The following is a 23,950-nucleotide window of genomic DNA, read 5'->3' on the forward strand; positions in this document are numbered from 1 at the left end:
CCCATCCATCCCCCAGCTGACCTGCCACGTGCCTGCAAATGCGTGAACAAGCTCACCGGAGATCCACAGATTTAGTCCAATTAGCTGACCTACAGACTCATGAGCAACAATAATGGTTATGGTTTTATGCCACTGAGTTTTCAGGTGGGTTTATTACACAGCAATACCTAATTAATACATCTGTATTAAAATTTAGAAATTAATTTCATATATAATCTAAATAGCTTATTGGAACAACAGTTGATACTAGAATTTGGCTCATATGCAAAATAAATCTCAATATATAATGCAATAAGTAGTTTTTCTCAAACTTTCTCAATTAGCCCTACTATGGTTTATATCAACTTTAAAAATTATCATTAACATAGAATAGGGATCAGAAAGCTTTTTTGTAAGGGGCCAGATGGTAAATATTTGAGGTTTTTCAGCCATACAGTCTGTCACAACTACTCAAGTCTGCCATTGTAGCACAAAAGCAGATGTAGGCAAACATAAATGAATGGGTATGGATGTGTTCCAATAAAAATTAATTTATCAAAACAAGCTCTGGCCTTAGTGTGCCAACCCCGGACATCGGATTTAATCTCTTGTTTTTACTGCCTATTGTTAAGAAATCTACATGTGGTAAAATTTTTGAGACCATATGAGGGCTTGGTATATAATACAGTACCTAAGAAATCACAGTGGCGGATCCCAGAATTTAAATATTCTTAGTGGCTTAGGATGCATATTTCATAGATTCTTCCTGAGAAGTACAGTTTTGTTTTGTTTTATTTTTCTGTTTCTTTGACATTTTAAATTATATTAAATCCAGTTTATTATTGTAATTGCAAAATAAATTTATTATCTAGCAGACAGAAGTGTAGTTATTTACGAATACTTCTCAGTGTGAGCTAATTTAGTCATAAGCAAAACAGATCTTTTATAAGCATTATTTGTTCATCCTATAATCACTCAAATGAGTTATTTTTATGGGTAGTGCCACTTCAGCATTAAATATTGACCTAAATGTTAATCTTTCATCATACTTGAAATATTTTAAAATAGTACACTGTGACATAGGGTTAGAGCATGTAAATATTATATCACTTGTCAATTTTTATACTTTCTCATTTGAAAATATCATCATTAAGAAAATGATAAAGCAAAATTAATATCTTTTCCTTTGCCTCATGCATTTGAACTATATTTGTATGTCATTTGATCCAGAAAATACAATTCTAAAAACCTTGCATTCTGATATGTCACAAACAAGAGGTTTCTGAAGGTCTGAATAACAGGAGCATCCTAAAAGCTGTGCATTTTGAAATGTGCTATGATAAATAGTAAGAATTGGTTTTTAATGAAACTAACATTATCCAATCAGGAATTTTAATTGCCATACAAGAATTTCAATGATAGATAATGCCTTTCTTTTCTATTCTGGAAGCCAGTAGCTCTTTAAATTGGACTCCTTTGTATACGCCTTATTATTGCAAGTAGAAATTTCACTTATCATTATTAATATTTTTCTCTTATAGAAAAGTTGGCGGTCTCACCAAGATCACCCACATGGTATTCACCCATCAGATCTAACAAAAATACTCTTTGGATATGATAATACAGAGGCATGTACTTGCCATTGACTACCAGAAATTAATATGCAGAATTAAGCTCCAATGACTCAGAGTAAAACCTGGCTTGATAAAGCAAAATTTAGTAATTGCCTTCCCTTGCCTGTATTGTTGGTTTGCAGCCTCGGAGTTCCTGGGGTGAAATTTGAAACTGGCTCCATACACAGAGGGTCAGGAGATAATGAAGAAGGAGGCAGACCACTCCAGATTGGTGGGTGGCAGGATTAATAAGCAAAAGAACTTACATATGAGGCTTGTCTTGGGCAGCCTCAAGATGAGTAGATCTCTGCACCTGCTCTCCAGATTTTGAAAAGTTTATATAGAAACCTTGCCTTGGTTTAGTCACATATTCAGTCCAGATGGTCTCAACAACACATTGCTCTCTCAAGACTGCATTTTTGAAAATGGCTCCCACTTTGGGAATGGTGGCCAGAACATACATCCCAGGACAATCCAATTGCCCAGGTCAGCTCACAGGTCGACCAGTGGTCATGTCCTCTGAGAGGACCTCCCCCAACATGTATCACTCCTCAACCTCCTGCTCCTGTTTCTTTCACCTTCCAAATAAACTACTCGACCTTCCGTCTTCATCTGGGCATCTGAGGAATTCAGTCACAATGCAAAATTGGTAAGTGTCATCCCTCTGACAATTGTTTTATCAACAGTGATTGTGTAACTCTGAGATATCAAACCAAAATATAATTTCCAACATTTGGATTGTTTTAAGTTAAGTTGATTAACAAATAAACTTTGATTATTTGGACACTTTCTAAGGGAAATTAAAATCTATAAAGAGAGAAAACCAGAGTCCTTAGTCATAAAGCAATGTTTTGTTTATTTTTTTCTTGTCTATATAAAAACATAGTAAATTATAAATAAGAGCGTAAACTCAATGTCATATGTGAGTTACTTATAATATGCTTAAAATTAGTGTTTTTCAAAAATGTTATGTTTTGTTACATATTTATTTATATATTTTAAGAACATTCACATGAATATTGTCATTATTAATCAGAGCAACTTATAAATAATGAAGAGGAATAAAACACTAACTCAGAAGAAAATTGTTCTTAAGAGACAGTACATGTCAGTGTGTCCTGCCTAGAAAACAGACGTTCTCAGCAGAACACTCTTATTTCCTAAGACCCTGTTAACTTATTGTGCTTTTCATATAATTTTGTCATGTTCTTGCATTGTTTTTAGTAAAAGTTCCAACTTTTACAAAAGATAAAATTTATAAAATTGTTGATTTTCTTCATTTGAAGAATATCGTCTAGATTAATTATGTAAACAAGACTACAACTCTTTCTTGTCCTGAGATACCTATGACTTATGCTTATCTATTGATATAATAATGTCTCCTCTGATAAGTCTTTTTAACATTGTCTTTCTAAAATCAGGCCCTGAATTAAAAGTGGCTGCTGGGTAGTGCCAAAGGCTCGCTGGAGAAACTTGTAACTGTGAGGCATGGAATCAAGAGTAAGGAGGGATGCTAAAATAAGCAGGTATGGAAAACATTTATATTTTCTGTGTTTTTAATTAGCTCGATAAGGCAATGCAAAGTCTTTTTTATCAAGACCATAATTTTAATATAAATACGTTTCAACTATATTATATTTTACAATTGATATAAATATATTCTAATCATTATTCACATGAAAACTCTAGCACGGTATTTGTTAGCAAACTGAGTTTTAAGAAAATTTTGTTTCTAGGAATAAAATAAAGTTGTCAATGTTCAAAATCTGAACACATGCTCTGTAAGATAGATTAGAAAGTCTGGGAAATTTGCAAATGCCCTCACTGGTCTCAATATCTTCTGACTCTCAGGGTAACCGTTAACTGACTCCCTATGATGTAGTTGTGTTTTATGCCCCAATAAGGAGTTCTATTTTCCTCCATTGTGATCTTCTATTAATAGGTTGCCAGCATTATTCTCTTGTTATTGCTTAAAAGCTACAAGTTACAAAGCTGCAAGTTACAAAGAAGAAGTTAAATCTCCTGGGAGAAACAACAAACAAGACCAGTGTCTCAGAATGTTGGCAGAAAAGGTCATAACAAGTACTGTTGATGGTTGATAGAGAAAGTAGGGCCAGAGGCTCAGGCTCTCAGCACCAGGTGACTTGGCTTCTGGAGCCGACATCTCACCTACAGGGACCGAGTCAGGGTTTCCAGGTTTATTGCTGAAGCAGATGATTTCATGAGATGAACTGCTGACTCAAGATCAAAAGAACAAGAACTAGTGATGTAGGTCTGCATGGAACTGAAGGAGAAAGTTTAACTGTAGTCATTTGCCTTGAAATATGGTTGATGTGTTGTGGTAATATCCTGTTTTGGCGTGGGACTGTAAGAAAACCTTTCTTTTTTTATCTAGCCATCCATTTGAAAGGACTTACTTGGGAAAACTGCAATGATGCAACTTTTGAATGGTGGCTTCTTCTGACTTATCTCTTAGAATTCATGAAAAAAATACCTTATGGGTAATTGCATATGTATTATAAATTAATGAAGAGTAACTAAAGAAGATGATTCTTTTGGAAACATGGAATATGTTGATAATTCTTGGGTGAAAAAATGATTAACTATTGATCTAAGTGATTTTTGAGTCCTTTAATTTTATGGCAAAATAATTATTGGATAGGGAAAACAAAAACCAAATTTTCAACCATGGCCATGCCAGACATGTAACGTTTAAAGGAAAATGCCATTTGCTTAGATATGACATTCCACAATTAAGAAAATAAAGGCTATGCTTCGTACATGGAGGTTATGTCTCCAAATTCCCCTTATCAAACAAGTTTATTGCTGCTCTGGGCTTACAGGATCCAGCCTTACAAGTAATATAGAATGCTATTTCATGGCAGGTACATGGGTGAACTTGGAGATTCTGGTTTCCAGCCTTGGAATGGATGACAAGAAAGGGGCAATGAAATTATGTTTCACATGAGAAATATGGCGAGAAAATAACTCTAGGTGCTTTACAAAGCCTACAGGTTTAGTATTTTATAGTTCTACTTTTGTTAACCATACCACAAGGTTATCATTATATATCAATCAACATCACCAGCTGTCCCTATGTAAATAAAAAGGGCAAAATGGAACAGATTATTGAATTGATGGCTCTGAATAAGAAAAATCACTATTTGATCAAATCCATGTTGTAGTGGATGACCACCACAAAGTACTGGGAAAGTAAGCTATCTGGCCCTTATCTCCACCACACATTTGGGCTGTAAGAGAACAAAAAGTAGGTGAAAAAGAGCTTATATTCCTCAAAATCTGAGCTAAACAATCAATTATAGGAACTTCTTGAAGGCCATGAAAATTAAAGCATTCCCAAGTCCTGAATTTTGAGATTGGCCTTGTGACAGATGCATTTTTTCCACTAAAATTGACTCAAGCTTATCCAAATGGAATTATATCTGACTATATAGTAATTTGAACCATAAATACTGCTTTAATCCTTTATTCCAGGAGACAGTTATTCTGAAAGTCAGACTCCCTTGCATGTGTTTTCCTATTACTAGAAAACTTTCACTCAGTGCTCAAAAGTTGTCTACAAATTGTTTCTTTGAAAACACACAATACACTCTCACATACCAGATAGTAGAAACTGACAAATACCTGAGACAGATCACAGAATTTTCGAACCCCAGGAAAACTTTCAAACCTGTGAAAATCTTATGCCTATGGAAGGATTCTCACATACTACCCTCCTTAACACCTGTTAGAGGCTTAATTTCACTTGATAGAGGTAAATTGGACTCTGATTATGTTCCGATAATCTGTTATTCAATGAAGGAGGTAGAGGAAGAAAATCCTGTTCTATCAAGTAGGAAATTCAAAGGAAACACTACTTTTCTCTTCATTCAAGAAGGTCAATTGATATCTTTATATTTATATCTGACAGTGAATATCATTGGCTTACTTTTAAATGGATATTTGCTTTATTTAACAGTGTACTTGCATATAAAATTTATTGCATTTTGATTATTCAGCAAATTTTTGCTGTGTCAATTACGTGCCTAGCATGGTTTTGGTGATGGTGACATAGCCATGAACTAAGCAGACAAACATCCCTGCTCTTCAAGAGCTTGAACTTCAGCAGTTTGGAGTGAATGGAAGCAACAAAGAATAATAATCCTGATAAATATGCAAACTATGCAAACCTAATAAATATGCAAAATATGCAAATACAGTATGTTATTCAGTGAAATGATATTGAAAAAAAGTGGAGCAACAAAAATGGGATGAGAGTGCAGTGTGCATTGGAAGGTGGAAAGTGGCACTATTAAGAAGAATGATCTGGATAAGCCTCATTGAGAAAGTAACATTTGAACAAAAATTGGAAGGAGGTAAGGGATTTAACCACGTGGCTACCTGAATGCCAAATAATTCAAGCAAAAGAAATAGCTAGTCTAAATTAGGAACATGATAGGAGTTTTCAATGAGTAGCCAGGTCACCTGGCTGGAGTAATGTAAGCAAGAGGGAGCTTACTCAGAGAGGAGGTCAGAGACATCTCCAAGAAGCAAGTTTGTACTCTGAGAGAAACAGAGAGTCACATTTCACTGATGTCTTAAAGGGATCATTCCAGCTGATATGTTAAGAAAATACCAGGAGGGTAAGGGCAGAGCAGGAAGAACTTTTAAGAGACAATTCAGTAATCTAGGTGATGAGTGATGCAGTATGAACCACGATGGGGGCATTGGAAGTGGGAAAAGCAATATATATATATGTATATATAAATAAAAACATGTATTTTATGTATAATATACATAGGTATAATACATATGTATTTATATTACATATATCTATCTATACTTACACACACATACACATACATATATAATTTGAACATCAGTAATATAAAATATACTTCTTAAAATTGCAGATAGAATATAATTTGCTATAGAACTCAGACACATGCACACACACACATATGCGTGCATAAATTCTTTTAAAAAATAAAAGTAATATACAAACAAGCTTGGGTTGAAGAAGGAAAAAAAACAAAATTAAAGATTTTTTCCAAAATGGTGAAATGACACCCCTCAAATCTATGGATCTCAGTTAAAACATTTTCTCAGTAAAGGTTATAGCAACAGTTGCCTATATTAATAAAAAATTTAAGCATGAAAATTACTGAATAACACACTCAACTCAAAATGATAGAAAATGAGTACCAAAGTAAACCAAAAAAAGCAGATAAAAGGAATTAATAAAAATAAAACAATTTTTTCCAGCTTTAATGAGGCAAAATTGACAAAATTATAAGATATTTAAAGTGTACAATGTAGTGATTTGCTATGCATATACATTGTGAAAGGCTTTCTCCCATTGAGTTAACACATCTCCCACCTTACATATTTACCTTTTTTTTTTGAAGGGAGGGGAGAACATTTAAGTTCTGTTGTCCTAGAAAATTTCAATCATTTAGCAATTTGGAAAATAGAAAAAAAAAAAAGAGTAGAACTAATAAGCCTATAAACTCGTTGTTTGGGAAAAATCAACAAAATGGGCAAAATATCAGTTAACTTAAGTAAATTTAAAATCTAAAAATCTAAACCCCAGAAAGAAACAGATTACTTTTATAGAAGAAATAAAGAAGTTAATGCATAACGAGAGGAACTAATTACAAAGCTTGCCCATAAAAAAGTTTCAGACACGGACAAATTTGTGGAAGAAGTCTAGCAAAGATCAAATAATTGTAATGCAACATATGTTATCCCAGGGTATAGACTAAGAAGGAAAATATCCACATTTGATTTATGAAGCTAAAATCACTTGAATCCTTCAACCCATCAAAGATTGCACTAAACAGAAAAGCTACAGGCTGATCTTAATTATGACTATTAATGCAGAAATCTTGTGTAAAATACTAGCAAACAGAATTCAACAGTTCATTTAAAATAGAAGGCATCAGGACTAAATGGGATTTATTCCAGGGATACAAGGATGGTTTCAACATTAGGAAACCCAAAAGTGAAATCCACTCTATTAACAGCTCTAAGGAGAAAAAATATAGGATTATCTCCATAAATGCAAAAAAGGTGTGAGACAAAATCCAGCAAGCTTCGGGATTAAAAAAAAAAACAACAACAAACATACAGCTTAATAATAGAGAAAATCATAGATTCTTCTTTGATACAAAGTATATGTACAGAGGCCAATGGGTGAGCATGAATTTGTGTTAAGGAACTAATACGTAGCTAGTATAGTTGGAGCTTAGGATGTGAATGTGAAGAAACGAGGTTAATTAAGGGATAAAGGGTTTGCACGATGTGTTGAGAGTATTTTATTTTATTTTGATGATATTAGAAAACCATTAAATATGGTCAGGAGGGAATTCGAATGATCAACTTTGGATTTTGTGAAGATCACTGTTTTCCATGTGTGTAGAGAGAACGAACGAAAGTGAGGCAAGGAGACAGATGGCGAAGTTGGTGCTTTCATGTTGATCCGAACAGTGGGGATCTGTGGGCAATGGGGTGTGGGGAGAACACAGAGCACATAGTAGGACCTTGATAAATGCAGTACTTAATTCACGGACATAACAAAATAACCAAAATACAGTTTGTTCATCTGATTCTACTTAAAAATCTTCCAAGATCTTGCAATAACTTGAAGTCAATGTTATTGATTGCAAAAATTATTTCACAAAGACAGAAACTAATAGAATACTAAGTAATAGGGAGCTTACTTCACGACTTCTATCTTTTCTGTTATTGGAGTCTAAGCTGTGGATTTCTTTTTTGTTAACACTGCTTCCTTTTTCTAATATTTATAATGTTTTGTTTGATTTTTTATTTGTAGAATTTAAATAGCTGCAAAAACAACATATAAAAGAAGCTCTTTTAACAAAACAAACAAAGCCTATTGCACTCAGATATGCAAAAAACAAAATTTATAAAATGTAAGAAAAACTTCTCAGGGGCACGAACTATGTGACATGATTTTTCTCTAGCGTCTGTACAGTGTCATTTTCTACATCCTGTATTTAATGACATGAGAGAAAGGAATCACATTTGCAGCTGCATATATTTACATTTTTGAAACTATCCTTACAAGAGTTAGTGTGTTGTCACTCTCCACTAGATAAAGTCTCTTGTTTTCCTGTGATTATGAACAATGTACATAATTTAAACTTCAAGTTTCTCATCATCTCAGTGGTTTCTACTATCATCAAAATCTTTACAGAATGCACTTAGAGACAAATACAAGAAAGTATGCTATGAATTGTTAAATGATGAAAAGTATAGTAGAATTTTAAGAGGGAAACCATTGGGTTTATAGCGGTGAGGAAGTTATACTGTGTCTTGAAAGATGTGAGGGGATCTCGAGTCAAGATGGCGGCGTAGGCAGACTCTGAACTCTCCTCCTCCCATGGACACAGCCAATTTACAACTACTCGTGGAAAAATTACCCCTGAGACAGAACTGAAAACTGGATGAGAGGAACTCCTGCAACAAGGGACAATCCTAACTGAGGTGGAAGAGGCAGAGGCTCCCTTGTGGAGAGGAAAAACGCCGCCTTCACAAGCCGCCAGCTTCACGGCCGCCTGGAGCAGCTCACAGGTACGCAGCCTCCCTGGAGGCGCGGGGCCCTGAGCCGGGAGCGCCCCTGCTGGGGGCATTTTGTGGACCCAGCACAATCGACACCAGCGGCATAATATCGGACTTTGCTGCTACTAAAACATTAGGGAGTAGCCCCAGAAAACCCGGTTCACAAAGAAACCAAAACCGGCTCTTAAAGGGCCCGCGCACAAACTCACCCATTCAAGAAAGCATCCTAAAATCACCAGAAAGAAAGGTGCACAGTGCTTTGGTGACAAGAGACTCACCTAATAGGCCCTGTGTGCATCTCGGTGAGGGGTGAGATCTCCAGGGACTGGGACATTGGCGGCGGCCATTGTTGTGGCCTGGTGTGGGCGTGCTGACACACACGCCATTAGAGTTCTCCCTGAGGCCTGCTAGCCCAGGGTCTGCCCCACCCACTAGAGCACCGATTTAATCCAGCTCAGCCAGGGCAGGCAGCCCACCCTAGAGACTGTCCCACCCAACAACAAGCCCTCAGGCAACGTGTGGGCCTGCATAGATTGGTGACTGGATTCTCTGCAGCCTGGCAACTGAGCCGTCTTTAGTGGGGCAGGGTGTGCACAAGGAGCGGGTGGAGAGTGTGGGGCGGTGGCGGAGTGTGTGGGGCTCCCGCCGTGGAGAGACTGGGTCCGCTTGGGGAGGTCGGGGTGCTCACATGGGGCGGGACTGTGTTGACTGTGTGCTTGGACCTGTGGGCGGCAGGGCTTGTCAGCTGCAGAAGACTTGTGCTTCTCAAAGATCCACATAGGGGGTTTGCCCCACCTTCCAAGGCCTGAAACAATTGGGTGCTCCTGTGCCTGAGGCCAGCCCCACCCAGCTGCAATCCTAAGAGAGCTGACAAGAGACCAAATAGGCTAGAGGCTTACAGCAATTGTAAGGCCCTGAGCCTACAACCTGCCACGCTGGGGGCCTACTCACTTAAAAGAAATACTGCAACACAAATGTGGTATTAGAACTTGCAGCCAACTGTGCTGGGGCTCCCCACACCTCATAAAGAGACTGAAGGGCCCACAACAACTACAAGCAGCAGAGCATTACAACAGCTGGCCAGGAGCATAACTCGGCCTCCCTGGGTGCCTACAGGGAGAACAAACAGGCCACAACAGAAGGACACACGTAGCCCACATAGGGGTCACCCCTGGAACATTGAGAACTGAGGGAAGTACACTGGAAGCCTCCTAAGGCATCACTTACATAAGGTCACCTATCCAAGATCAGGAGACATAGCTGACCTACCTAATATGTAGACACAAGCACAGGGAAAGAGGCAAAATGAGGAGGCAAAGGAATACATTCCAAGTAAGGGAACAGGACAAAACCCCAGAAAAGGAACGAAGTGAAACAGAAATGAGCAACCTACCTGACAGAGAGTTCAAACTAAGAGTGTTAAGGATGCTCACTGATCTGGGGAGAAGAATAGATGAACTCAGTGAGAATGTCAACAAAGAAATGGAAGATATAAAAAAGAACCAATCAGAAATGAAGAATACACTACTGGAAATGAAAAATTCATTAGAGGGACTCAAAAGCAGAGTAGAGGATACAGAAGAACGGAACTGTGAGCTGGATGAAAGACTAGAAGAAATTACCCAAGGTGAACAGGTAAAAGAGAAAAGAATTAAAAAGAGTGAGGACAGTCTAAGGGACCTCTGGGACAACATCAAGCACACTAACACCCGTGTTATAGGTGTCCGGGAAGGAGAAGAGCGAGACAAGGGGTCAGAGAATCTATTTCAAGAAATAATAGATGAAAACTTCCTTAACCTAAGGAAGGAAACAGACATCCAGGTACAGGAAGCACAGAGAGCCCCAAACAAGATAAACCCAAAGAGGCCCACACCAAGACACATCATAATCAAAATGTCCAGAATTAAAGATGAAGAGAGAATTCTAAAAGCCACAAGAGAATGTCAAGTCACATACAAAGGAAACCCCATAAGGCTATCAGCTGACTTCTCAGAAGAAACCTTACAGGCTAGAAGAGAATGGCACGATATATTTAAAGTGCTAAAAGGAAAAAACTTACAGCCAAGAATACTCTACCCAGCAAGGTTATCATTCAAAATGGAAGGAGAGATAAAAAATTCCCCAGAAAAGCAAAAATTGAAGGAGTTTGTCACCAAGAAACCAGTGCTACAAGAATTTTAAAGGGACTGATTTAAGGGGAAAAGAGAAGACCACAAACAGGAAAAATTATCTATTTCCATGATTAGAATATAATGGATACAAATACACAAAAAAGAGTTTAGATATGACATCAAAAACATAAAAGGATGGAGGAGGGGACTTAAAGAGTACAGCTTTCAGACAGAGGTCAAACTAAAGTGACCATCAATTCTGTATAGAAGAAGAAAGGAACAGAGAAGGACTACTAAAACACTGAGGAAAAAAAAAAAGTTAAAAAATGGCAGTAAGTACATACTTATCAATAGCTACTTTAAATGTCAATGGACTAAATGCTCCAATTAAAAGGCATAGGGTGGCTGACTGGATAAAAAAACAAGACCCATATATACACTGCATACAAGAGACACACTTCAGACCTAAAGACACTCACAAACTGAAAGTGAAGGGATGGAAAAAGATACTCCATGCAAATGGCAATGAAAAGAAAGCTGGGGTAGCAGTACTCATATCAGACAAAATAGACTTTAAAACAAAAACTGTAAAAAGAGACAAAGAAGGGCATTACATAACGATCAAGGGAACAATCCAACAAGAGGATATAACACTTGTAAATATCTACGCACCCAATGTAGGTGCACCTAAATATATAAAGCAATTATTAACAGACATAAAAACAGAAATAGACAGTAACACAATAATAGTAGGGGACGTTAACACTCCACTTACACCAACGGATAGATCATCCAAACAGAAGATCAATAAGGAAACATTGGCCTTAAACGACACACTAGAACAGATGGACCTAGTAGATATATACAGAGCATTCCATCCAAAAACCGAAGAATACACGTTCTTTTCAAATGCACATGGAACATTCTCCAGGATTGATCACATATTAGGCCACAAAACAAGTCTCCATAAATTTAAGAAGATTGAAATAATACCAAGCATCTTTTCTGACCACAACGGTATGAAACAAGAAATCAAGTATAGGAAGAAAATCAGAAAAGCCATAAACACGTGGAGATTAAACAAAATGCTACTGAACAACGACTGGGTTAATGAAGAAATCAAAGAAGAAATCAAAAAATACCTGGAGACAAATGAAAATGAAAATACGACATGCCAGAATTTATGGCATACAGCAAATGTGGTTCTAAGAGGGAAGTTTATAGCGATAGAGGCCTATCTCAACAAACAAGAAAAATCTCAAATAAACAATCTAACAATGCACCTAAAGGAACTGGAAAAAGAAGAACAAACAAAGCCCAAAATCAGTAGAAGAAGGGAAATAATAAAAATCAGAGCAGAAATAAATGAAATAGAGACCAAAAAAACAATAGAAAAATTAATAAAACCAAGAGCTGGTTCTTTGAAAAGATCAACAAAATTGACAAACCTTTAGCTAGACTCACCAAGAAAAAAAGAGAGAAGACACAAATAAGTAAAATCAGAAATGAAAGAGGAGAGGTTACAACAGACACCTCAGAAGTACAAAAGATTATAAGAGAATACTATGAAAAGCTATTGCCAACCAATTCGACAATCTGGAAGAAATGGATAAATTCTTAGAATCATACAACCTTCCAAAACTGGATCAAGAAGAAGTAGAGAATTTGAATAGACCAATCACCAGTAAGGAGATCGAAACAGTAATCGCAAACCTCCTCAAAAATAAAAGTCCAGGACCAGACGGCTTCCCGGGTGAATTCTACCAAACATTCAAAGAAGACTTAATACCTATCCTTCTCAAACTCTTCCAAAAAATTGAGGAGGGGGGGAAGCTCCCTAACTCATTCTACGAAGCTGACATTACCCTGATACCAAAACCAGACAAGGACAACACAAAAAAAGAAAATTACAGGCCAATATCACTGATGAATATGGATGCAAAAATCCTCAACAAAATACTAGCAAACTGCATACAACAAAACGTTAAAAAGATTATACACCATGATCAAGTGGGATTTATTCCAGGTATGCAGGGATGGTTTAACATTCGCAAATCAATCAACGTGATACACCACATTAATAAAATGTGGAATAAAAATCACATGATCATCTCAATAGATGCAGAGAAAGCATTTGACAAGATACAGCATCCATTTATGATAAAAACTCCGAATAAAATGGGTATAGAAGGAAAGTACCTCAACATAATAAAGACCATATATGACAAACCCACAGCTAATATCATCCTCAATGGTGAAAAACTGAAAGCTATCCCTCTAAGAACAGGAACCAGACAAGGATGCCCACTGTCACCACTCCTATTTAACATAGTACTGGAAGTCCTAGCCAGAGCAATCAGGCAAGAGAAAGAAATAAAAGGGATCCAAATTGGAAAGGAAGAAGTGAAACTGTCACTATTTGCAGATGACATGATTTTATATATAGAAAACCCTAAAGAATCCACCAGAAAACTTTTAGAAGTAATAAACGAATATGGTAAAGTTGCAGGATACAAAATCAACATACACAAATCAGTTGCATTTCTGTACACTAACAACGAAGTAGCAGAAAGAGAAATTAAGAATACCATCCCATTTACAATTGCAACAAAAAGAATAAAATACCTAGGAATAAACTTAACCAAAGAGGTGAAAGATCTGTACACCGAAGACTATAAAACATTGCTGAAAGAAACTGAAGAAGACACAAAGAAATGGAAAGATATTCCGTGCCCTTGGATTGGAAGAATTAACATAGTTAAGATGTCCATACTCCCTAAAGCCATCTATAGATTCAATGCAATCCCTATCAAAGTTCCAACAACATTTTTCACAGAAATACAACAAAGAATCCTAAAATTTATATGGAACAACAAAAGACCCCTAATAGCTAAAGGAATCCTGAGAAAAAAGAAGAAAGCTGGAGGTATCACACTTCCTGATTTCAAAATATACTACAAAGCTACAGTAAACCAAAATAGCATGGTACTGGCACAAAAACAGACACACAGATCAATGGAATAGAATCGAAAGCCCAGAAATAAACCCACACATCTATGGACAGCTAATCTTTGACAAAGGAGCCAAGAACATACAATGGGGAAAAGAAAGTCTCTTCAACAAATGGTGTTGGGAAAACTGGATAGCCACATGCAAAAAAATGAAAGTAGACCCTTACCTTACACCATACACAAAAATTAACTCAAAATGGATTAAAGACTTGAATGTAAGACCTGAAACTGTGAAACTTCTAGAAGAAAACATAGGCAGTACGCTCTTCGACATCGGTCTTAGCAACATCTTTTCAAACACCACGTCTGACCGGGCAAGAGAAACAATAGAAAAAATAAACAAATGGGACTACATCAAACTAAAAAGCTTCTGCACAGCAAAGGAAACCATCAACAAAACGAAAAGACAACCTAACAATTGGGAGAAGATATTTGCAAACCATACATCTGATAAGGGCTTAATCTCCAAAATATATAAAGAACTCATGCATCTCAACAACAAAAAAACTACCAACCCAATTAAAAAATGGGCAAAAGACCTGAACAGACATTTCTCCAAAGAAGATATACAGATGGCCAACAGACACATGAAAAGATGTTCAAAATCACTAATTATCAGGGAAATGCAAATCAAAACTACAATGAGATATCACCTCACGCCCGTCAGAATGGCTATAATTAACAAGACAGGAAACAACATGTGTTGGAGAGGATGTGGAGAGAAGGGAACTCTCATACACTGCTGGTGGGAGTACAAACTGGTGCAGCCACTATGGAAAACAGTATGGAGATTCCTCAAAAAATCAAGGATAGAACTACCTTATGATCCAGCTATCCCACTGTTGGGTATTTATCCAAAGAACTTGAAAACACCAATTTGCAAAGGTACATGCACCCCTGTGTTCATTGCAGCGTTATTCACAATAGCCAAGACTTGGAAGCAACCTAAGTGCCCATCAAGGGACGAATGGATAAAGAAGATGTGGTACATATACACAATGGAATACTACTCAGCCATAAGAAACGATGAAATCCAGCCATTTGTGACAACATGGATGGACATTGAGGGTATAATGCAAAGTGAAATAAGTCAGAGGGAGAAGGTCAAATACCGTATGATTTCCTTCATTAAGTAGTAGATAACAACAACAATAAACAAACACATAGGGACAGAGATTGGATTGGTGGTTACCAGAGGGGAAGGGGGGAGGGAGGAGGCTGAAAGGGATAATTCGGTACATGTGTGTGGTGATGGGTTGTAATTAGTATTTTGGTGGTGAACATGATGTAATCTATGCAGAAATAGAAGTACAATGATGTACACCTGAAATTTTTACAATGTTATAAACCAATGTTACTGCTATAACCAAAAAATTAAAGAAAAAAAAAAGAAAGATGTGAAAAATTTAGCTACGCAGAGATTAAGTGAATTCCAAACCTTTAGTTCAGATCCGGCATATTCCAAAAAACAGAAGATTTATTTTAAATTAACATGCTAGTAGGGATCCCATTTTCAAGTGAATACTACTGATAGGGAATTTTTACCATCTGTGTAATGTCGAGCACCAAAATATTAACTGCTTATTTTTATATAAATTTATTTTGAATGCTTGGGCCTTGTTACTACTGAATTACATTTTATATGTAAAGGCTCATCTCCTTGTTATCATTCCTTCTTCATGAAGTAAATAAATATGGTTTTGAGTTCTGTCAAAATGTAGAGACCATCTAGTTCATCCAGCTGGTGTTTATAGAGGAAAGGAGGTTTCTAGAACAGAGTGGGTGGTTTAACCTGAAATTTCCAGTTTATTGAGTCAGAGCTGAGGATCGAGCTGAGAAGACAACCAGAGGCTCTGGATTCTAACGAGGCACCCTCTTCTTTTTCATTAGCCATCCATTTAGGCAGACACCAGTATTTCCTCTGAGATTTTAAATATTGATCATAACTGTGAAAGAAGTCTGAAATAGTGCAAAAGCTATGAATTTTTTAAAACTAATAACTATGAGTTAGCAGTGGTTCGTATCTGGCACAAAGTTGGCATTAAAAAATGTACTTTGAAACCTAATTTTATTGTTTTTAAATATGGCTTTTTGTGCTAGGTCTTGTTTTAGTGAAGAAATATTTTGTAATTGGCAAATTGAAATTCAAGCTTAAGTAGTTTTTCTTGGCCAATATTAATATGAAATTGTATGTGAATGCAAATTTTTAAGGAGCTAAAATTTGGTGTCCGAATTATAAATAACACCTTTCAACAAACACTTAAAATATACTTTTAAATATAGAGTCTCATTGACTCTTGAAATTTTCCTACAAAAATGGCATGATTTAAGCTTCATTTTGAAGATAAAGCAATTGAAGCCAGAGTAATCATGGAAATTACCCAAGATAATGTAGTCCAGTAGTGACAGACCTAGATTCCAAATCCACCTGTTGTGGATCTCAGGTAAGTGTTGTCCTCGTTAATATTTCCTCCCTCGCCTTCTTAAATTAAATCTCACCCTTGCCTCTGTGGATTGATATTGAAGTTCAGCTTGCCTTTGTCTAAATAAAGTAAAAATGTCAAATCAATGAAAACTCAATTGATGAACTAGATTATTTTGTAAATGTATGTATTCTAAATTTTCCGCCTGAAGGAGCTAGAAGGTATGATACGTCTTAAGGGAACTTATGGAACAATGGGGAAAAAATTGTAATTCCATTTATTTGCAAGGCTATTGCCCTAATATCTGAATCACAGCTTACCATGACAGTATAAAAACTTGCATTCTCAAAATTTTCAATTTAGTTTTTCCTATGGAGTTTAAGATATGATTGTCATTCTTATTTTCCCAAAGCTTTGTATCATTTTACTACAGTAAAACTTGAGGTATTATGAACACTAATAATGAAAATACTAATATTTCCAGCACACCCTAGGAATTGTCTGGATATATCATTTGTATGGTTGACTGATTTTAAACAGGAAGCTAAAAATTCATTTAGATACTCTCAATGAACATCTCAGTGATTTACTTAGTGAAGGGAAAATCTTTTTCTAAGCGATATAACTACAAATTTTAGTTAATCAACAGTTGCTAGTTGAGCTCCACTTATAATAAAAATAACCTCCATTTCTATAATATTTAACAGTTCAGATGCTGTTGTATAGACACTACCTTGTTAAAGCATCACACCAACTCTTGGAATTACTGAGATGAGTACATTTGACAAGAGAAAAACATCGTGGGGATGACCAAAGTTACATATCTGTGGTCTTTTCATTCCAAACCAATTTGGTTTTTTTCCCCCCACTTATTACATCACGGTATAATTCCACACTAGCCTTACCATTGTGATGAAAGTCGCTAACTTCAAGATGTTTTTTGGTCCAATAAGTGAGTTAAGTCTACCACACACAAAACAATAAAGTAAAAAGAAGAGATTTCCCTAGTGATTGCACTGGCCAGGGAAGGCTTAATATAAGGTGCAAAGTTTTAGGCTGTGTATGCCCTATACACTTTCAAAGGAATCTTTGGAGGTTCATCCAGCTCAGATTAATCTTACTTTCCACCATACCACTGCATTATATTATTTGAACTTTAACATTGCGCTCCTCATGGCTCACCTTCTCTGTAAGTTATACATGATGTGATTGGTTCTTATCTTGAAATCGTGAAGCTTCCAGAAGGTCACAGCCATTATATATTTCATCCCTATATCTCCTATAATACCTGTCAGAGTGGTCCTCAACAAATTTTTGTTGAACTAAAAAATATATAGAAGGTAGATAGGCAGGTTTTGTCCCAATTTCAATGGGGGAAGGAAATTAATATGTTTGAGCACCTATTGTGTGCCAGGCACTTGAAAAAGCACTTTTCCATCCCTTAAGATAGAAATCACTTAAGATAGATACTACAGTCATTAGCATATTTTAAAATGAGGAATCTGAAGCTCTACAACATTAAGAAGATTTTCTGTAGATTATAAGTGACAAAGTCAGGAAGCAGTCCAGTTTTATCTGTCTCCAAACCACCTGCTGCTTTCTTCTTCCTGCTAGTGACTTCCATTAGAGATGTCCTTCAGTAACAAATGGTAAGCCATATTCCAAGTGGGACTATCATATTTGTAATTCTGGTTAAGAGTGTAGGAATCTCGTATAAACTGTGTTCACACAATTCTGGGCTTGACTCAGGTTTCCACTTTTTAGGATTTTCTTCAGAATTTCACACCAAGTTCAGCAACAAATCATCCTGTCTTTAAGAAATGAATTTCCCTCCATGCATTCACGACAGCCCGGCTCTCAATTTCGCTAGGCTAAGGAATATGTCCTGAGTGCCCTGGGCATAGTCTTAGAGAATGACTCCAATTAATCAATTAGCTAAATAGATAATGGAAAGCCAAGTTCGTTCTTTCTTCCTCCCTCCCTCCCTTCCTCGTATCCTTCCTTACTTCCTTCTTTCCTTTTTTTCTTTTGGTGAAAGATATGATTGTCAGGCAGAGTCACCCACATAGTGCTCCAAATGCAGTACAGAATCTTGAGAAGTCAGTGAATCAGAAGGAAACTTGATTAAAACAATAATTTGGAATTGTTTTCCATATGTACATTCATAAGCATTCATTAAATACCTATTGTGTGCCAGGCAAGTTACTTAGACATGGAGAATCAAGCTGAGAGACACTGACTGCCCTGGGCAGCTCACAATCTAGTCAAGCTGCAGTTATGTAAACAAAATTGTTCATAATACAATTGTAACCAAGAAGAACAGAAGAATTACAAAGTATTTAACGGCATCAAGCTTTTTGCTTGCCTAAAATATTCTTCCTCCCAACCACGTTAAAACTACTCCCTCATCAGTGCCTCTGTGAATATCATATGACTATGCTTCTATTGATGACAAACAGCTCTTGTAATTCAGAGGTGTTTTCTGGCATGTGGCAGGTGTTCAATAAACGTGTTCACCAGGTCTGTTACAGATGTCAAATGGACTTAGAGGGGGTTGGTTGATTTGAAGAAAGGAACTTAATTTGAATAAGAGAGGAAAGTGAAATGAGGCTAAGGGAAATGTAGACAATTCTTGCTTTATTCAGCTTTATCAATGAGTTCACACAATGCAACTTACTAAACACCTAAAACACACTTTGTACAACCTTTGCACACTTGTCAAGAGTTCCAATGGGTTCTGAACCAAAAAGCGTGTATACATTAATTTCTACAACTACGTGTATTAATTACTTTCTCTAATGGCTTCAGCTACTGTAGCAGTAAAAATGTTAACCACCCCTTCTTTAGTAACCAGGGGAAGCCATTTAGAGGAAAATTTTGATTTTCTTTTAGTAGAAAATCCAAAAACAAATGGCAGTGAAAAGTGAAGAAATTTTCATGTTTCTCTCCAGTGATGACGTAAGAGAGACGGGTGATAGAGAGGATTTCATTCTGTAAGAGCTGGCACACACATAAGTGGGAAATAAAGTGCAGTCTCCGGGTTTAAGATTCTTGAGACTATATATGTTTTCTTTTTTCCTTCTTTTTTAAAAAAATATTCCAGATCACTTAATATACTTTCTTGCATATTTTAAACACTCAAGAGCAAAGGTACAGTTTGTGAAGACAAATAAGAAGACTCACGTTGACATCTTGCTTTTTGAAATAACAGATTATTGACTTCAGGCATCTCAGGGCATCCCTCTTGGAATCTTTTAGAAATAATTAAAGTAATATTTCTTTTGGTGATTGAATGGCACAAATCTTTGTGCATAGAACTGTGCCTCTCATTGCAGGATGTTTATCATTCCTGGGACTTCCGCAGATTCCACCCCATGAAACACTAAATACCAATGGCACCTGCCCTCCATAATTACGGTGACCACCGAAAATGTTGCTCCTCCCATTCATACACCCCTAGGAGCCCAGTCATTCTCCTTGTTGAAAACACTTTGAGTAGAGAAAAGGGGTTGGATGGAAAGAAAAAGACTGAGTCCCATCTTAATTCAGGTTTTCTTGGTGGTGGTAGATTGTTTTAATTCATTGCATTATATTTTGTTTTGTTTTGTTTTCCCACTCAAGCAACAAAACTCAACTCTGGCTACCTGAGGGGAAAAAATAATGAAAAGGTATTTATCAGAAGAACTATTGGAGTCACCTAAAAACTTGAAGGGGATTTAGAAATCAATGTCGCACTAGAATTTTTGGACCTCCTTACTATTTTCGTTGCTGCTTTGTAAGATGATTTGTCCCCAACAAACTGGGTATTGGAGTATCTCTTATGATATTTCAAATCCCCAGCAGAGAGAGTGGTTGGTCCAGTATTTTTTTTTTTTTTGAGGAAGATTAGCCCTGAGCTAACATCTGTTGCCAATCCTCCTCTTTTTTTTACTGAGGAAGATTGGCCCTGGGCTAACATCCATGCCCATCTTCTTCTACTTTATATGGGACACCGCCACAGCATAGCCTGATAAGCAGTGCATAGGTCCACACCCGGGATCTGAACCTACAAACCCTGGCCGCTGAAGCAAAGCACGCAAACTTAACCGCTATGCCACCAGGCCAGCCCTGGTTGGTCCAGTCTCTTACTCAGGGGTCTCTCAGCTAACCGAATCAGGAGGTTAGCTCAGGATGGACCCCTGGGGAAGTACCGCAGTGCATATTGCCTTATAACTAATTCAGGTCATCGACAACTAGATATATTTTATTAAGCCGTCCCACTAAATTTTAAGTTGTTTGACTTAGATGTCAACAGTTAAAAATGAGAAGATTCCAAGTAAACAGTTGGACACGACTTGAACGGTCAATAATCAAGCAACATGGAGTCTTAATTTCCATATGTCCACAAACGTCTGAAGCCAAGAGGAGTTGCCCTTCGGATTGGGGTACCCACTTCATGTGAGCCGATAATGAACTCCAGACTCTTAAGTTACTTACCTGGTCCTGCCAACAGCTGAGTGTAGGACTCCCACATGTGTTAGTGAAGTGGTTCTTAGAAGTGTCGTTCTCCTGAGATGGACAAGTGAGCTCTCTAAGAGAAACTAATTGTAAATTTCATATTAAGATCAATGTAAATTAAGAAAAGTAAAAAATTACATGCAACTATGATGTATAAAACATGTAGCTTTAAGCTTTTCCATGTTACCATTATTTCTCTATATAGAAACAAATCTAACAATTTTTTCTAAATGTAGAAGGAAAAGCAAAATATGTTGATTTTGAAGAAACAGCCATGCTCTATTTATAATGCCTTTTAAAAGGCAAGTGAGTTTCTGGAATGTGCTGACTACTCTGTTTTTGCCAACTTCTCTTCTGCTCATTAGCTATTTCACATCAAGTAACATGAGAGTCCCAGCTGTACCTATTAATTCATTAGAGAGCTGATTGAATTTTCATCTTCACCTTTTTGAGCTATCAGATGCATATTGATTCCTCATAAAAATGTCTTCACTTGCCTGCTTCTCTTTCACTTTTTATTTTAAACAAAAATACTGATTTGTTCCCTTTTGGATGCATTTTAACTTGGTATTTGCTCGAATCAGCAAAATAGTATAGTTTTTGCTGTTCTTTTTTATTGAGTTCAAACAGTTTATGAAGATATTTCTTCTGAAAAAGGGAACAACTTGTCTTTGGATATTTCTATTTCCAAATGAAATAGAAATTCTTGAAAATTTACCCTGCAATTCAAAAGAATCAGTATGATAAGATGTTTGTTAAATCTATAACAACTAGATTTAATAAAGATTTTCTTAAAGATAAAAATAACAGTTGCCTTGATTTTCAATATGAAGACATATTACAATTAGAGGTAGGAAAAGGGAAGTAAAATTGACATCTAAATTTGCTATCCTCCCCCTGGAAATCTGACTTGGCTCACTATATGAAAGTTTTCTCAAGTGAATGCATAGTCATAGTACTCATTTATCTCAGCACAGTTTTCAAATTGCAACAATATGCTGAACCCAGGAAGAATGCTATTGTTTAAACCAGTTGATAACAATATTGATGAAATAATAACACAATCATATTACATAGTTTTTGGAAATGAAATAATGGGAACTATGATTAGAACTTTTTTTTCTTCTGTATCATTTATCGATACAGAATTGATTATGCCCATAAAATTCTTTTGTCTACTCCTAATCAATATTAAGAATTCACTTCATGTCAAACAGTGGGCACTTAAGATAATCCCAGACAGCTTGGTGAGCAGGAAAATACACCAAACATGCCAGGACCTTGAAACAGCGCTGACTTTGATTTCTGGTTGGTAAGAGTTCTTTTTCTATGAAATCTTGCAATGAGTTTCTATTAATCCTTCAATCGCTCAAGTGACATTAATACAGTTTAATGATTAGTATAAAATGAACTTTCTGTTTGTATTAGTTACCTATTTTTGCATAACAAATCACTACAACCCTAGTGACTTAAAACTACACACGTGCATGGGTCAAAATCCAGGCATGGCTTTGCTTCATCCACTGTTTTGGGTCTCGCACGAGACTGCAGTCAAAGTGTCAGCCGGGATTGGGAGTATATTCTGAAGACTCAGTTGGAGAAGGATCTATTTCCAAGTTCACATGGTACTAGCAGATTTCATTTCCTTTTTGGTTATTGGAATTTCATTTCCTGTTTGGGCTGTCGGCCTGAGGCCTCTCTCAGTTCCTTGCCAAATGGGCCTTCCCAACATGAAAACTTGCTACATCTAAGCTAGAAAGAGGGAGAGTAGGATAGCAGTATAGAAGTTACAATTCTGTGTATCATAATCATGGAAGCAACATCCCACACCTTTGCTATATTCTATTGGTTAGGAGTCTATTGATTAGGTCCTGCCCATAGTCAAGGGGAAGAGAGTATATGAGGCATGAATACCAAGAAATTGGGACCATTGGGAACTATCTTAGAGTCTACCTGCCACACTGTTGTACATACTAAGTGATTCAGTCCTTTGTACATCATCAATCTATTGCATCATTCAAGATAAAATTTTCTAGTGCAAAAATAATGCATTTTTTATGTTATTAAAATTTACACTAAATAAATATAATAGTGCACTGAATCAAATATGCTATTAGCTTTGACGTTATAATTTATTTGAGTAATGCTGCATTTGAACTCCATGAATATGGGTAACTATGATGCTGGTAATCATATCTCAAACACTGTGAGATGTAAAATTTATCCATAAACTTCTTTGTGACAATGTCCATAGTGTTCCTGAGAAAAAAATGTATAAAATATTTTCCAATTTATGCACAGATTTATAGATATTAGAGTTAATAATTTTGTTCAAAGAAGGGAAGATGACAGCTGCCCAACCTCCAAATTGCAGGAGTGTGCTCAGAAAGTTGGGAATCTCATTGCAATGTGAGGTAAATTAGGATGCCATATATCATCGCTTTGGTGACATCTTCAGAAAGGTATGAGCTTTAAAAGAGGCACTTCTGATTTCCAAAGGGAAAAGCTACTTTATGGGGATTAAATTAAGTATCATCATTTAAGGGAGAAATCAACTAAAGCTGAATGAAGAGAATTAAAAACTCTTTCTACCCAGTAGATAACTTTGGTTGGCATGTTATTTCGTATAATATAGTGAATATAAGCTCTAATCGAAAGCAATAGCAAATCCTGATTATATAAATTAATCCTTTCTGAAAACATGTTGTAATCTTGTTTTAAATGTTATTAGA

Source organism: Ceratotherium simum, chromosome 18, assembly GCF_057802395.1.
Source record: "Ceratotherium simum simum isolate JZ-2026a chromosome 18, ASM5780239v1, whole genome shotgun sequence".
NCBI lineage: Eukaryota > Metazoa > Chordata > Mammalia > Perissodactyla > Rhinocerotidae > Ceratotherium > Ceratotherium simum.